Here is a 14,665-nt window from a genome sequence, read left to right on the forward strand (position 1 = left end):
AGTGCAGTAGTTAGCAGCGTGCTCAGTACACTTCTCAAGATATCTGAGAAAAACTCATTGTTCTGACAAGGTCATTTCAGCTGCTTGGACCAATTAAGCCTCTTAAAGAGAGAAAAAAATAGATTGTTAGCACAGAAAATTCAGCTGAAGATTCAAGATACTTCAGTGTGCCTGCACTTTCTGTAGGTCAGAATAAATCACCTTAAAACACCGGAACAAATCAGCTAACACAAACATCGCCGCACAACCACTTTCATCTCGCTGAGGGTGGTCACTGCTGCAGCGTGCAGCTTCACCTGGTTTGTGCTTCAAAGGCGACTGAAGATGGAAAGCAAATGTAGGCAAATGCCACGGCAAGCAGCCACCCTCCTGCGTGCCTCTGGCTATGGGAGCTGGTGTGCCTCAAACTTTCTGTACTGGGGGTCATCTGGGCACAGCTGGGCTTCAGGGGATGTACAAGTAGATGCAAGCATGTGCAAAGTCAAGGGAATCTGACAGAGGAAAAATCCAACCTATGTTCCTGCTTTGCCTGTAGCAATCATTGCCATCTCTTATGGAAGCATATCTGTTGTTCTTGCAGCTAAATATAATTACAATAGCTGTTTGCCTACACTTTGAAAAAATATCAGTAGTTTGCAATGGTGTGACCCCCCTCTGCCACAGACTGTCTTGGCTCCATTGTTTTCCTCCATACAGCATGTTAGCCACATGTTTGTTTTCTGTTTGTTTGCTTTTTCTTTTTTTTTCTTTGGGGAAGAGTAAACAAAAAAAAAAAACAAAAAAAAAAACAGGTAAGAAAACATCCACCAGTCCCAAGGCCCTTAAGCTTGACTCAGGAGGAAAACTCCATGAGATGTGCCTCTGTTCTGAAGGACCAGCCTCTGTCGGTGGAAAAACATAGATGCAAAGTGGGCAGAAATCCACATACTGATGCATTATTTATGATAGATTGGCAACTGCATTTCATCTCTAGTCATCAAACACAATCAATCCTTTAAATGTTTTTATATATGCGTGTGTGTATGTATATATGTGTTTACATACACACATATATACTTCTTGGCATAATTATTTTACTTGTTTGCCTGTTTTTTCTGTTGTCAAGGGCCTTCTAGTAGAAATGCTATGGATTTCATGAATTGTCTGAACTTTTAATTCCTTCCGCTCAAGCAAGGTCTGCAGATTATTTATCCATTCCTGAACACATTCTGTCATATTTTATTACACGGATCTCTTTAGGGACGATATAATGCAGTTAGATCCCTTTCTGTCACCTTCTTTCTAGGCCTGGAGGTGTTATAATCTCCAAACCTCTCCCATACTTAACACATGCATTTAATTCTCCACTGTACACTTTTTGCCATTCCCTGAACTCCTTACAACATTTAAGTATTATCTTCAAACTTTTATTATGACCATAGCCAAGAAAATAGCATTGACTGCACAGGAATTAGTCCAATTTTGGGAGATGCTGTAGAGATGTTTTCTTTTCTTTGAATTGTAGCTCTTCTCTTCCTGGTCTTGTGGCAGCTCAGTCCTTTGAGAAAAGGTGCCTCAAAAGCAAGCCGTTTCTAAAGAGAGACACAGCTCGTTGCTTTCTCTGGTACACTTCAGTCATTTTCAGGGCTGTACTGAGTACCCTGGGTTATATGATTTCCTTTAGCTGGAGCGTGTCATCAGCATCTCGATTCTGTTCTGGCTGTCACAGTCAGTATACAAACAGTGCAAGCAATGAATTTCAAAATAGATATGTTGGGAGCTAAAGGGCATTTTCTTAGTTTTCAAAGTGTTGTCACAAAGCGCTAAAACCTTGAATACCTATCAGAAAGAATGAAATATCTGCTTAGAAAGGAAAGGTTATAATTTGTAACAGCAAGAATTTCTATTCTAAAAAAAAATAAATAAAAAAATAAACTAGAATCAACGAGGAAAAAATATCAATCCTTCATCAAGCAATCCTCTTAAGAAATCAGCTATCTCCTTACAAGCAATACCACTTATGAGTGAAGCATTCTCCACTTTTCTTTCTCCAATGAATTCTGCGCTCAATAAAAACATGAACATATGATTACATTACGCTTCTCACAGGTCCTGGTGCCTGACTACATTTAGCCTCCTTCTAAACCCTGTCAAGTTTACATTTTCCCTATTGTTAAATAGACTATTTTGTGCAGTTTGTTTCTCCTGTCCTCTAATGAGCAGCTTGGTACAAGTTTCTGCCGTGCTTCCATTAGCAGCAGAGTGCAGGGAGGCCATGCCTTGCAAAGTCACACCAGAGAAGTGCCTTGATAAACTACAGTGCTTGCCTGAAAGAGTTCTCAAGCAGAAATAGCCAGAAAATTTCCAGACAAACAGGTTGTCATTGAAAGGCATCGTGTTCTTCAAACACAAACTAAGCAATACTGATTCCAGGAAGAGGGACCCTAAGAAGTATGCCTGGCTTCCAGCCAGGTGGAGAAATCCTCAGGAGCATGGGTTCTGCCCTGGAAGCAGACCTGCTGTTGACGCCAGCGATTATCGGAGGGTTCATAGCCTGGGAGCAGATCTCCCTCTAAGGATGCTGCAGATGAGGGGTTCCATGGATTTCTCAAAGAGTTTTTCTTTCCATAGTTTTCTCATCCATTGGTTCCACACAAAAACTTTTTTTTTTTTCCCTAAAATTATAATAAAAATAGCCAAAACTCCAGGACTCCTGAATACCTCAGGAGTGTGAAAAGAAATCATTGATTCCCACTAGCTCTGTTGCCGATAGTGACTTTTTCAGAATTCTCATTGAAACACATCTTCAAAATACAACACTCAGGGTGAGCACATGCCTTAAAATATAATTGCTTTGGTTGCCCTGCAGGTTCAGGAAAAACAGTGATTAGACACATACTCATAATGGTGCAGTGTCGCCCACTCTTCTGTTTCCGATATTTCTTTCTCTTTAGATAGAATACAGTATATTTCACTTTTTTTTTTTTTTTTTTTTCTTCACTGGAGTCATCAGCAAGAGCATACAGCCTCTTAGCACGTGACGAAGGCTTCTTGAAGAGTTCACTGGGATTTAATGGCAGGTTTAATGATCTAGCTATAGCACGCTGCTCTTCTTAATCCAAGTCTCATTACAACTCGTCTGTGTGAAACGCCATGAAGATCTGAAACAGATGAATCAGTGCTACATCTGCAAAATGAGCATAACACTGAACTCTGGTCTGCTCACTAGTGTAGTGCAGTGCAACTATAGGGATGACTTATGAGGCAATTCCTCTATATTAATTTAGATGACATGCTCTCCCCCTCAAAAATAACTTAGGCACTCTTCTGCCCATGCCGTGAGTGCATTTGGCTGAGTCAGCCTTTATCTAGCTCTTTATTTCGATGCCATAAATTTCAACAACTGGTGATAAAACACATAGATTTTCTTGCTTAGGAGCACCAGAAGTTTAAGAACTGCATTTCTCTAACACTGGAGCTGAGTTTAGTCATTCCAGTTGTGCCTGATATTAGAAATAATTAACTGTTCCTGTGCAACACTTGTTCATAAAAATCACACAATTCACTTTTGGTACATATAAACACATATTTGCCAATAATAATAATCGTAAGCTCAAGACAAAAATATAGATGGGATTAGAGAAGGGTTGATAGCCATATTTAATAATGAAATTATGTTCTCTTTCCATTTTTAAGATTCAAACTCACTTTAAATATTTCATCATCAGTAGCACCTGCTTCTTTCAGAAGGTCATCTGTACATGCCAAATCGCCAAATGAATATTTCATTTGAGTGTTGTTCTGCATCCAATAAGTGCCTGAGTTGCTATTGCTGCCATTTTAATCCCCTTACTTGCTGGCCACATTTGCCCGGTGTGCGTGGTGTGACGCCACACAAGGGGAGAGATTTGCTTTCTCATGGCATGCTACAAACACTGTGCGAGTTCACAGGCTCTTAGGGGTATTAATTTCTGATGGCCTCAGTTCTCTGTCCCACTCATGCACTCAGTGTCAGCCTGTAAACCAGATCTCACATCTAGACAGATTTTTATGTCCTGTTGGATTGGCAAGGACAAAAAGATGGGAGTTTTAGCTCCCTATTGCATGGAGTAGAAAGTGATTCCCAGGCTCAGCTGGGAGCTCAGCCTAACAAAACACTGTGCTGGTTTGGGGGACCTAGGACATTGGTGTGTATGTACATATACATATCTATGGCCTAATCCCAGTCTTTCTGTTTTTGTTTTCCCTCTGGCTTCTCTCACATGCCTCTTCCTGTGGTTCATTATTATTTTTGCTTTTGACTCACTTACTGCATGTCTTATGTTGATTATTGGCTCTATCAGAGAGATTTGTGACCTGTGAGGCTGATGACAAGTGGAACAGGTGTTTTGTAGGCCCTTCTAACCTAGACATCAATAGTACAGTTTTCTGTGATAGCGATCAGATGATACCTACATCTCTAACGTATTTGAGATAATGTTCAATGCAACCTGCCCCTTCTTTCCCTTTGTTCTTCCTCTTAAAATGTCATTTGTAACATCGTACTGCTAAGAGAGAAAAATATCTGAAAATATCTGATGCAAGCCTAAATTTATCTTTGCTCATGAACATCTATGCTACAGAAGAAAGGACCATAGCACCTTGGAGGAAACACTGTTGTCCTGCTTAGATAAGCAGAGTGGAGCAACCAGTCTCTACTCATGTCTCCCAGTCCAATTTTTTCTGTGATTCTGGTTTGCAAATGTGAAGTCCTACAGAGAAACAGAACATGTGAATCAACAGACACAAGTATGAGGAAAAGGAGGAAAACAGGCCAATTCAATCCTGATTCAATCCTGAGCTGAATCCCTCTGCCATTTGAAGTGGTAAATTATTTCATAAGCTTAACTAAGAAAATGTCCAGCTCCTGAGGCCCATTTACAAATGCACTGACATTGAAAGGCGCCTTCCAGGAAAACATCCTTCCCCCTCTCACAACATCCACTCAGAGTTTTGATGACATTTCACAGAGGGACAGCCAGCCCTCAGAGAGCTGATTAATTCCACTCCCTGTTCACCAGGGGTAGGTTAAAAGCTGGAATGCAAGCATCCAGCCCAGTGATACCAATTATAATAATAAGATGACTAATGAGATGAGTAATAGTGGATATCATGGCTTAAAATTTCACCTTTCCCAGAGATGGAGGGTTGAGGGAGATAGTTACATTTATACTCTAATTTCTCCCATATAGGGACCAGATGGCTTTTAGAATTGATTCCATTGACTTTTTTCCCCCCCACACTTTTTTATTTGACATTCCAGCAACCGAGCTCTTCTTTCATAGCAGCTGAGTGACTCATCTCTGTATAGTCCTACAACAGTTCTTTCTCCCCTTTCCTTTTCCTAATCTGACCACCCCCCCTTTTCTTTTTCTTTTTTTTTTTTTCCCGTAACCAAAAAGACATTTCTGCAAAGTTTAAATGTAGCAGCAGAGCAAGACAGAAACATTAGTCTTTTTGGCTGTTATTAACATGGTTTGTCACTTATGCTAAACAAAAATTCCAACCCCAGAAGAAAGGTTACACACAAGAGATAAATGGTGGCTCCCTGTACAGAATGCTAAAACATTGTGCCTTCTGCTGGGCCCTCACTCTGTACAACGTTGTATGTTTAATTCCACACCCAGAAAAGCACTTGAGTGCATATGTTCCATAGGTGGCAGGAACAGTTGGCTAACTAGTGAAGGACTGCTCAGTTGGAGATTGTATTTGCAAATTGCACATTTATCAGCAAATCTAAATAAATATTTCAAGAGGAAGCTCCTGAATAGCATGCACATGGTGCAGAAACTGCCATAGTGCCAGGAAGGAAACAGACAGAGGGGTAATGATAATCACTGTTATTAGGATTTATATCCACGGAAATGATGAGTAACCAGTAACAAGGCACTCCAGTGTTTTGATGTGGAAGATCTTCCAAGATTGGGAGTTTCATAGAAGTTTTCATTCTAAAGGGCAATATTTCAAAAAGGAACGTGGGCTTAAAACTGTGTTTTAAAGAGCTCTAAACCTCAGGGCATTTCGGCAGCTCCAGCTCCTCTCAGGCTGGCTTTTAGGGAGTCGCGAGGTAGCACAGCAGACACCATGCAAGAGGGCTCCTCCTGCCCTCAGCAGCACCACATGCTCAGGCTTGATCCTGAGGTTCTCCAGGCAAGGCGAGGGTGTTGGCAAAGCAAAGGACCTCACAGCCTGCTTCCCACTCTTCTGTCTAGTGACAGCTACTTGGGCGAACTAACTCCCAGAAAATTCAGCATCCATGTTGGTGCCAAGATCTCCTAAATTAGGAGATTGAGTGCTGTTTTACAAGCTTTTCAGCAGAGAGCACATCAATAAACAAACTTGTTTCATGAGGAAAATCTGGCCTGTGCATCCCCAGCTTACCTCTGACAAGAAGATGGCTTGCAAGACTAACATCTGTTGCCTCTTAGAAATAGGATGATAATATTCATTCAGCCCCATTGCAGAGTCAGGATATTTGCATCTGTGGAAATGTTGAGACCTGACCACAGGGACTACCTTGACCTCCTGAATCACAAGCTTTTGGAAGTCATGCACTTAGGCTCAGATTTACTGTTCCTATCGGCCTTTCTTGCATCCATGAAAAACATCACAACTGCTTTTATGGCTCATACTTCAGGGGACAGTACCTGCAGAGTGCCAGTTGCTTTCACTAGCTGACTCATAGTCTGAACACTATATATCTCTTTTAATTTGGAAGTTGTTTTGTTGTTTCTGCTTTTATTGGTTGGTTGGCTTCTCAGTTTATTGCTCCAAGTTACTTTCAGTTGAAAAGGAAACACTCAATTTAATGACTTAAATTTATTAGCCTTCTACTAGTAGCTTCATCTGACTATGGAAAGAGAGCAGCAATGGTAAAGACAATGTAGTCTTAATGCAAAACTGCTTTTGAAAATTTAAGTCATTTTTGTGCTAATATAACCATATATAAACATAACTAGTCTATGATATCTCCACAAATAAAAATGACTGAGCAGGGTGCTTCTTAAAGTCTTTCTCTTTTTGCAGTTATTCAATGACCTCAACTTTGTGCCCTTGAGACAAAAATCGTATCAATGCCTAGCTGCCATGGCAGTTCCAAAAAAACTTTCAAATTCACAATGAGCATAGTTTCTGGCATGTACATACCACATATGGGCCACCAAAATTTACCCCTTCATAGTGTTGATGGCCATGAGAGGTCCTGGTCCATACCATGCCAAAGGGAAGTGAGGAATATTTATCCTGTGTGAATGCAAGGGGTGACTCCTCCTGTGGGCCAAGGGCTGTTCTCTGCTCCGCACCTCCAGGAGCCTCTGTCAGGTGGACCTAAAACTGCTGACAGATGCTTTGGAGAAAGGGGCTTCTCAAAGTCTTTCCCTCCCTGTTCTCCTCCACTGATGTGCACAGCCAGATACAAATTTACAGAGCAAGAAAAAAGCGTCCTCTTTCCTCACAGGAATTATGTTATTCACAGCTAACATTTACTGATGGTTCAGTCACCACCTGTCTTCTTCTGCAGCCATCCTCAGCCTTCCTTTGGAACCACCAAACCTTTCATCTGCCCTTCCAGCTCTGACTTAGAGCTGAACTCAGAGAAGTCTCTGATACCCCCTGGCTTCTCCACCACTACCACAACCACCACCCATACCTGTATTGCAGTTTGGCCACCAAAAGCAGATTCAAATGCAGTATCAGGAACTATAGCCAATAGCACAAATTCAAAGCATCATACGTGCAGCGCCACCAAGTAAATATGAAGGTGGGCGCATGTATGGGAAAGAGAGTGTGCATACACACTACCATTGCTAAATTACTTCTTTTTTCCTCCATAACTTCAGTCTGAGACAAATGAAATCCACCCCCCTGCCACCAAAAAATAATCAAAGCCAAATTGATCTCTTAAGTGGATCAATAGAAACTTAACTAAAATGGATTGGGGAGTTTATCAGACCTGATGCAGTAAAACACAAATAAGATCACTTCCAACTCACACATATAGGACTAAATTTTCAGCACAAATTGATCTCATTGCCAAGGATGAATGGGAACCTTTAGTAATGGATTAGGGCTGTAAAGCATTCTTTCTCTACACAAACAGTAGATTTTTGTCTTATCCTTACTGATTGCCTGTTTCTGACACTGCCTTTCTTCCGTGCAAAACACAAGATTTGTCTCCCAAGTGCTTATTTGTCTCAGAAGGTGAACTATAGGGTCACCTGCTGCACTGCTTTGCAGTGACTTGTACCCAAGAGAAAGCATATGGAGCAAAGTCCTCTCATAGCTACAAACAGAGATATTCCTCTCAGTGCCCTTCTGGCTCTTCTCTGCTGAAACAGCTGTGTGAGGGCTGCAGGTGGAGGAAAGCAACCTAAAGAGAGGGAGAAAGAGTATCCCCAGCAGCTCTGTACTGCCGAAGACAGAAGACCAGGACTACAATCTCCCATCACTGCACCAGGCCAGATAACACAGAGGATCTTGGTTTTGAGGTTTTCTGTGCGAGAGATAAAAAGCCATCTTGTCTCTTGCTCCTCAACTGTGAAATCCACAAAAAGCAGGTTGCTACAGCTACCTCCCATAGTCAATGCGGAATGACAGAATCCTTCAGAGAGAGCAATGAGAAAACCTATTGTACTCAATGGATGCAAGCGAAGATGCATCAAAAAGTACCAGCATGAAGGCATCAGTGTCCAGCAAGGCTGGAGACACAAAGAAAGCAAAGCTCCGGTGGGAGCAGAAGGCTGGCAAACGGAAAGCAGATGCCAGAGGAGCTTATGCTGCTTCCAGAAAGGGAGGGCTTCTCTACAAAGACTACAGAGACCATTAAGACTTGTATTGACTAAATGCTTCACTTTTAAATAGTTAGAGACAGGTGAAATGAATCCAACTTTGAAGTCTCCAGCTCCACAGCTGTGATGTTAGCTCTTAATTTGATGGGGTTTGTTTTGTTTTGGTTTGTTTTTTTTTTCTGGAAGGTTGGTCTTGCAACTGGAATATAACATTTTTGCTGCAGAATGATCAATTTAAAGGTGAAAAAAAAGAGGTGGAGGAGTAAGCACTCCCCATTTTTAATTACATGAATTATTAAATTAATAATTAAATGAATGTATATATGAGGCAGACCTTGCACAGCCTTTCTCTATCTAAAATAAAAAGAGAGAAAATAAAAGAAATTGACAAGATGAACTTTCTTGAGTGATAAGACATAAAGAGATACACTAAAGTGTGCAGACAAGGAAACAAACCTGATTTTTGAATATGTGAAGTTCTGGTAACAGTAAGGGATGTTCTCTGTACCAGTAATTTCTCACCACAGGGCACAGTTTTACTGTAATCCAGGCTGAAGGCAGGGTACTGTGCAGGGGTACCAAGCAGCCTGATGCAGAGCTGGTCAGGAAGGAGTTTGGTATGCTTGGGTCTAGGTGATCTAGGCTCTTTGCAGTAGCACGAGGGGAAGACAGCTGAATATTTATATCCTGAGACATCACATTTAAACCAACTTACAGGATAAGCAGAGAGAACATTTTAGCACAGCATAAAAACAAGCCTTTCATAATGCTTTTATATAAAGCTATATGTAACAGAATCACTCGTGCTTTTTAATTTCGGAACCAACTAAGTATCATTAAGAAAATGGACTTCATAAAATAGTTGTTTTTAATTTATAGAAGTCTTCTGCCATTACCTTGGCAGACCTTATCCTCCCCATATTAGGATACCCTGGGGTGGTGTAGAAGAAAGGACAATATCTCCCAAGGGAAGCAGAATAATACTGACAGTACCTGATGGAAAGACAACTGGAGACCAAACGCAGGAATGTCAGCATTATTAATTACTCCTAATAAACATAGTGAAAATCAGGCAAAATTGAAGAAAGATAAGATTTCCTGGACTAGACCTTCCAAACATAAATTGTTGTCTGAAAGAAACATGTTAAATATGGCATACTGTAATATATGGGAAAACCAGCTAAAATGGAGTTACAATCAATTTTTGAAATAACAGAAACATAAATAAAAGAACAGCAGTAAGATGATACCCATCAGACCTATATTTTGTTAATGAGGAGTAAAGGATTTCTGCAAAATAGGCTGTTAATGTAAAATCCATAACTGTGCCTAGACTTCAGATAGCTGTCTCTGGAATGATAGCCCCTGGTCTGCTCCTAGTATTACCATGAATACAAGAACGTAAAGTGTATCCAGAGCGCAGATAATAAAAAACAAAGTCTCTCTCTCTCTCTCTCTCTTCAAGAAGAAAACCTTTTATTAACGGAAACTTTAATTGTAGACTCTGCAGGCAAAAATTTCAAAGCTTGTTGTGAACACTGCAAGAGTTATGTGCAACCTATGGCACTTTTCAGAAAGAAAAAATAAATTTTACTGCTTAAAAAAAAAAGTCCACAACTACATTAAGGCTCTGAAATTTCCTCTTAAGTTAAACTTAAAATATTTCAGATTAAACACCCTTAATCAAAGCCAACTAAAATCTGTCATAGTTTTTAATACATAATTTGTATTACTTCAAAGATGTAATTGTATCTGAAGTGCTTTGTGCATGCCCTTTCCATTGTCATTTGAACTGCTATATTTGCAATGGGTGTCCTACCAGAACAGAAACAATACTGTATGGCTGCCCTAATAAACCACAGTTGTTTTATAGATCTACTCCTTCAATCATAGGGAACTCAAAATGGTATTTCTTGAGTACACTGAAATTTCAGCTGACTCTCAACCACAATTTGTCATAGATGCAATAGCCACTAAAAAAGGAGATGCAACTTTCGAATTAATCATTAAAAAATGCGTTGCCCATGAATTAATGAAAAACCATGCCATGCACAGAAAGGGCCAGCTTATCTATCAGCTATCTTTCTTCCTAGGTAAGTTCAAAAAGGGAGAGAGTGCATTTTTAGAGGGACACGTACGTAAAGCACTCATGGTAGACAATGCCCAAACTCATACATTTGCTGTCTGAACATATATAGGGGGAGTATACGGAACGTAAATCGAAGAACTCACACTTTTTATAGGAACATTCATTTTGTATTTGTACAAATGAATGTTACAACAGCTTTGACCTCTTTTCAGCTCAATCTGAGTCCATGTCACTTGTCCTGGACATCTCTTATGTGCCCTCAGGTTTCATCCATCAGCCATAGCTTTTCTCTGGCAAGGAGAGACAGGCAGAGACAGGGCTCTTTGTCAGACTTCTTTATGAGGGCTTCAAGCCTGCGGTTACCTCTTCAAGTCACCATGTCTCGAAAGTCATGTGGACAAAACTTTGCCTATTCTTTCTTAGAGGTAGTGACTGTCAGTGTATTGCCCTGCTCCTTAACATAGCCTGTCTCCCTACTGCTAACTTTCTTCTTTTCTCCAGCCTCTTTAAATAAGCCAGCTTTTGCAACTGCCCTCAGGAAATGAGGATTTTATTTCTTTTTTTGAGATGTGCTTGCCTCTCCAGGGAGTTGAATTAATTATCCCCAATGGAAAGAGGAGCACAGAAATGCGTGCAACACTGGCAGCATTGATATGTTTGGTTTTTGGGGTCAGTCTTTTGTGGCTCATTATAAAAGACTTCACAGCTGGCAAGCATCCAACAGCTTGCGTTTGTCACAAACACCACTTGCTGGGTGGCCGTCAAAAGCCTCCCACTTCTCCCCAGACGTTGCTTCCACTAAATTCAGCAGCACCCCTGGGTGCAGCCAGAGCAGGGGGCAGCAGCGCCCTGCCCGAAAGCCCCACGGGACACGCTTCCACTCAGGCCCACAGCTTTCCCATCTTGCTTGCTCTGAGCACCTATTTCCTCCACCTGGCCAAGAAAAAGCATTGCAGCCAAATTTCTCCACAATGATGGAACCCGAGAGGCTGTGACTCTCCATTAATCCCCAAAAGTATTGTCCCAGCATTGCAGCAGCACAGCCATCTCCCTCACAGGTCAGCACTGGCACACAGAGCACCGCTCTTAGATGCTGCACCCACCTGTAATTCTGTATTCCCCCACTCGCACACACACCTATCCATTTTTATTAGAGGGAAAAGGTTTTATATAAATCTGGAGGATTGGCTGTTATTTTCTAAATGTCTGAGGTAGTGCTTCTGAAGCATCCATATCATCTGGCAAAAAGGGGAACTTAATGCAAAACCATATTTCAGTCACTCTCCCAACAGTGCTGCTTCCCCTACAGAAATTGTTTTATTGAATCCGATTTTTTTGAAATGAATTTGATATTCATGAAAGAGCTCAGACTGATTACTTGGGAAGTGATGGCCAGATTTCCACACAAAGCTCAGCCTGCACACCCTGTTTCAGAGCCATTGCAAAACCAACTTTTAAAGGGGTTCAGCTGGGGTGGCTGTTCTAATCCAGAGAGAAACACTTTGCCCATGTTCCCAGGCATCACAGACATTCCCAGGCCTGTTTTAAAAGCATCACTTGGATGCATGCCTGTTGGGAGGCAGTGTAAATGCAGGCGGTGACCAATCATCTAGTCCAACAATGATTCGAACAGCTGATCCAACATCAAAAAGCTGATTTATGGCCCGACAGATTCAATCCTCTCATTCATCAGTTTACTAGGAAAGAAAGGAAATGGTCGTATGTTAAGAGCAACATTGAAAAATATGGTATGGATGACGTACAAAATAGAAAACTTTTTCTGCTTTAGAGTACTGAAAAAGAATACCCCAAACCTCACACTAGTGGTTACCTTCTCAAAAGGACCTCAAAGTTTCAGCAGCATTTATATATATATAATCAAGGGCTATGTTTGCATGACCTGATGTGTACAGACTCTTTTATATGGGTAAACACAGGTGCAGATTTGCATCAATCAAAAATAATAATAATAATAATAATAATAAACACTGTGTTATGTTTTTCTAATGGCTCCCTTTTATTATCTTTTCCATTTTCATTTCCATCTAGCTTTGTTCCAAATTCAAAATAAAAAGCCTTCACTTCAGGCGTGATTGCAGTGCTTGACAAAGCAGGCACCAGTATGACACCTTACCCATGAAGATGTTGTTGTTAAGGATGCATAAGGAAAAGAGGGTCTGTCTTGTTTTATTCCAGAGGGATTCAGATTCAAATTCAGAGGGACAGCAGGCTTGTTACAGAGAGCTCGAAGGACCTCCTAATTATTATTCGCTGCTTTATAGATCGTTGTTAAAAGTGTTAATTTCAATTATCTAAATGTTTTTTTGGCTTGTATGTCATTTGCAATAAAATTAGGAGGGCCAGATTTACTGGTGTACACCATGTGCTGTGTGCAGTTCCAGCCTCAGGTTTATGGCTGCTCTGTGTTGCTGGAGCGGTGCGCTGAGCTCGCTAATGATTCTGGCTTATTGCCTTTTCCCCACACATTCTGTATCAATTTATTATTCCATGGTGGGTGGTTATATGCTTTCTGCAATTTACTTTAGAAATAGTATTAAAGATGAAGTTGACATGCATTAAATAATACTTTATTGATTTTCTTAAACTTGCAACGCAGGAATGCATCACTGCGTAGCTTGCCTAAACATATGTATGCTTATATGTAAATATAGGTATGCTTATATGATGAGGTGAGTGGCACACAAGCCCATGAGAAGGAGCCCCAGCATGCCAGAGGGCACACACACTGCTCTGAAGGAAGGCAGGAGCAAGCGCCAGCCCCATGATGCCTTTGCCACTCAGGGAGGCCTCGCCGTCTCCCAGCCTCTTTCAAGATGTCCATTTTCAAGAGCCATGGAGCAACAAATCAAACCTGAATCTGTAGGACTCGGTTGTTTCAGATACCCCATTTGACAAAGGCTTTATTTTTTTTCCAAAGCAGGAATAAGGGAAATGTTCTGGTCATCACCTAACCTTACAGTGATTTTATTTCTGAAAGCAGCAGCTCTCAGTGAGCACGGAGACAAAGCATTTTATTTCCCACATGTGTCTGTTTTAGATAAAGGCTTTACATTTCCATTTTGGGAAGGAATTTGAAAACAATTTCTGTTTAAAATATGAGTAGAAGAATAAAAATAGGTCAAGGTGGATTCAGCACAAGAGTTAATTATTAGCATGAGCTACAGCCTGAAGCATTTTAGAGTACACATACCGCTGGATAAATATGATACTGGTACAGCACTGTATGTTATCTTCTCAGCTAGCACGCTTTTCATCATCCAGATGCCTTTGTATGATCTAAAGTCGAGCTGCATGAGACTTGCAGTTAAATGCAGTGCTGTCAGAAAGGTGTGATCAATCACCTCTGCCAAGTTGACAGCACAAGATCTGATTTATCCTGCCTCTTTCTGACGTTCATATTTATTATAAAATCAAAGGTAGCTAGAGTTTAGCATCAGTACAAAGTGCTGGAGTTTTGTTCAATAGCGAGCTGTTGCATGTGGAACAAGCATCAAATCTCCTGGCATTTAATGATTCATTTTAAATATATCTGGCGCATGAATTAGCAAACAGAGCTGTGAAATACTAACAGCAGCCAAAAGTAATTTATGAATATTGAATTGCACAGTGCAGTATGTCAAGTAAAAATACAGCAAGAACTCCCTTGGAAGCTTCTTTGCCTGTTGCAGGTTTCTGGTAATCAGAACTGTGCTGAACAGGGAAAGGGAAAGGGAAAGGGAAAGGGAAAGGGAAAGGGAAAGGGAAAGGGAAA

The sequence above is a fragment of the Anas acuta genome, chromosome 4 (genome assembly GCF_963932015.1).
Source record: "Anas acuta chromosome 4, bAnaAcu1.1, whole genome shotgun sequence".
Lineage (NCBI taxonomy): Eukaryota > Metazoa > Chordata > Aves > Anseriformes > Anatidae > Anas > Anas acuta.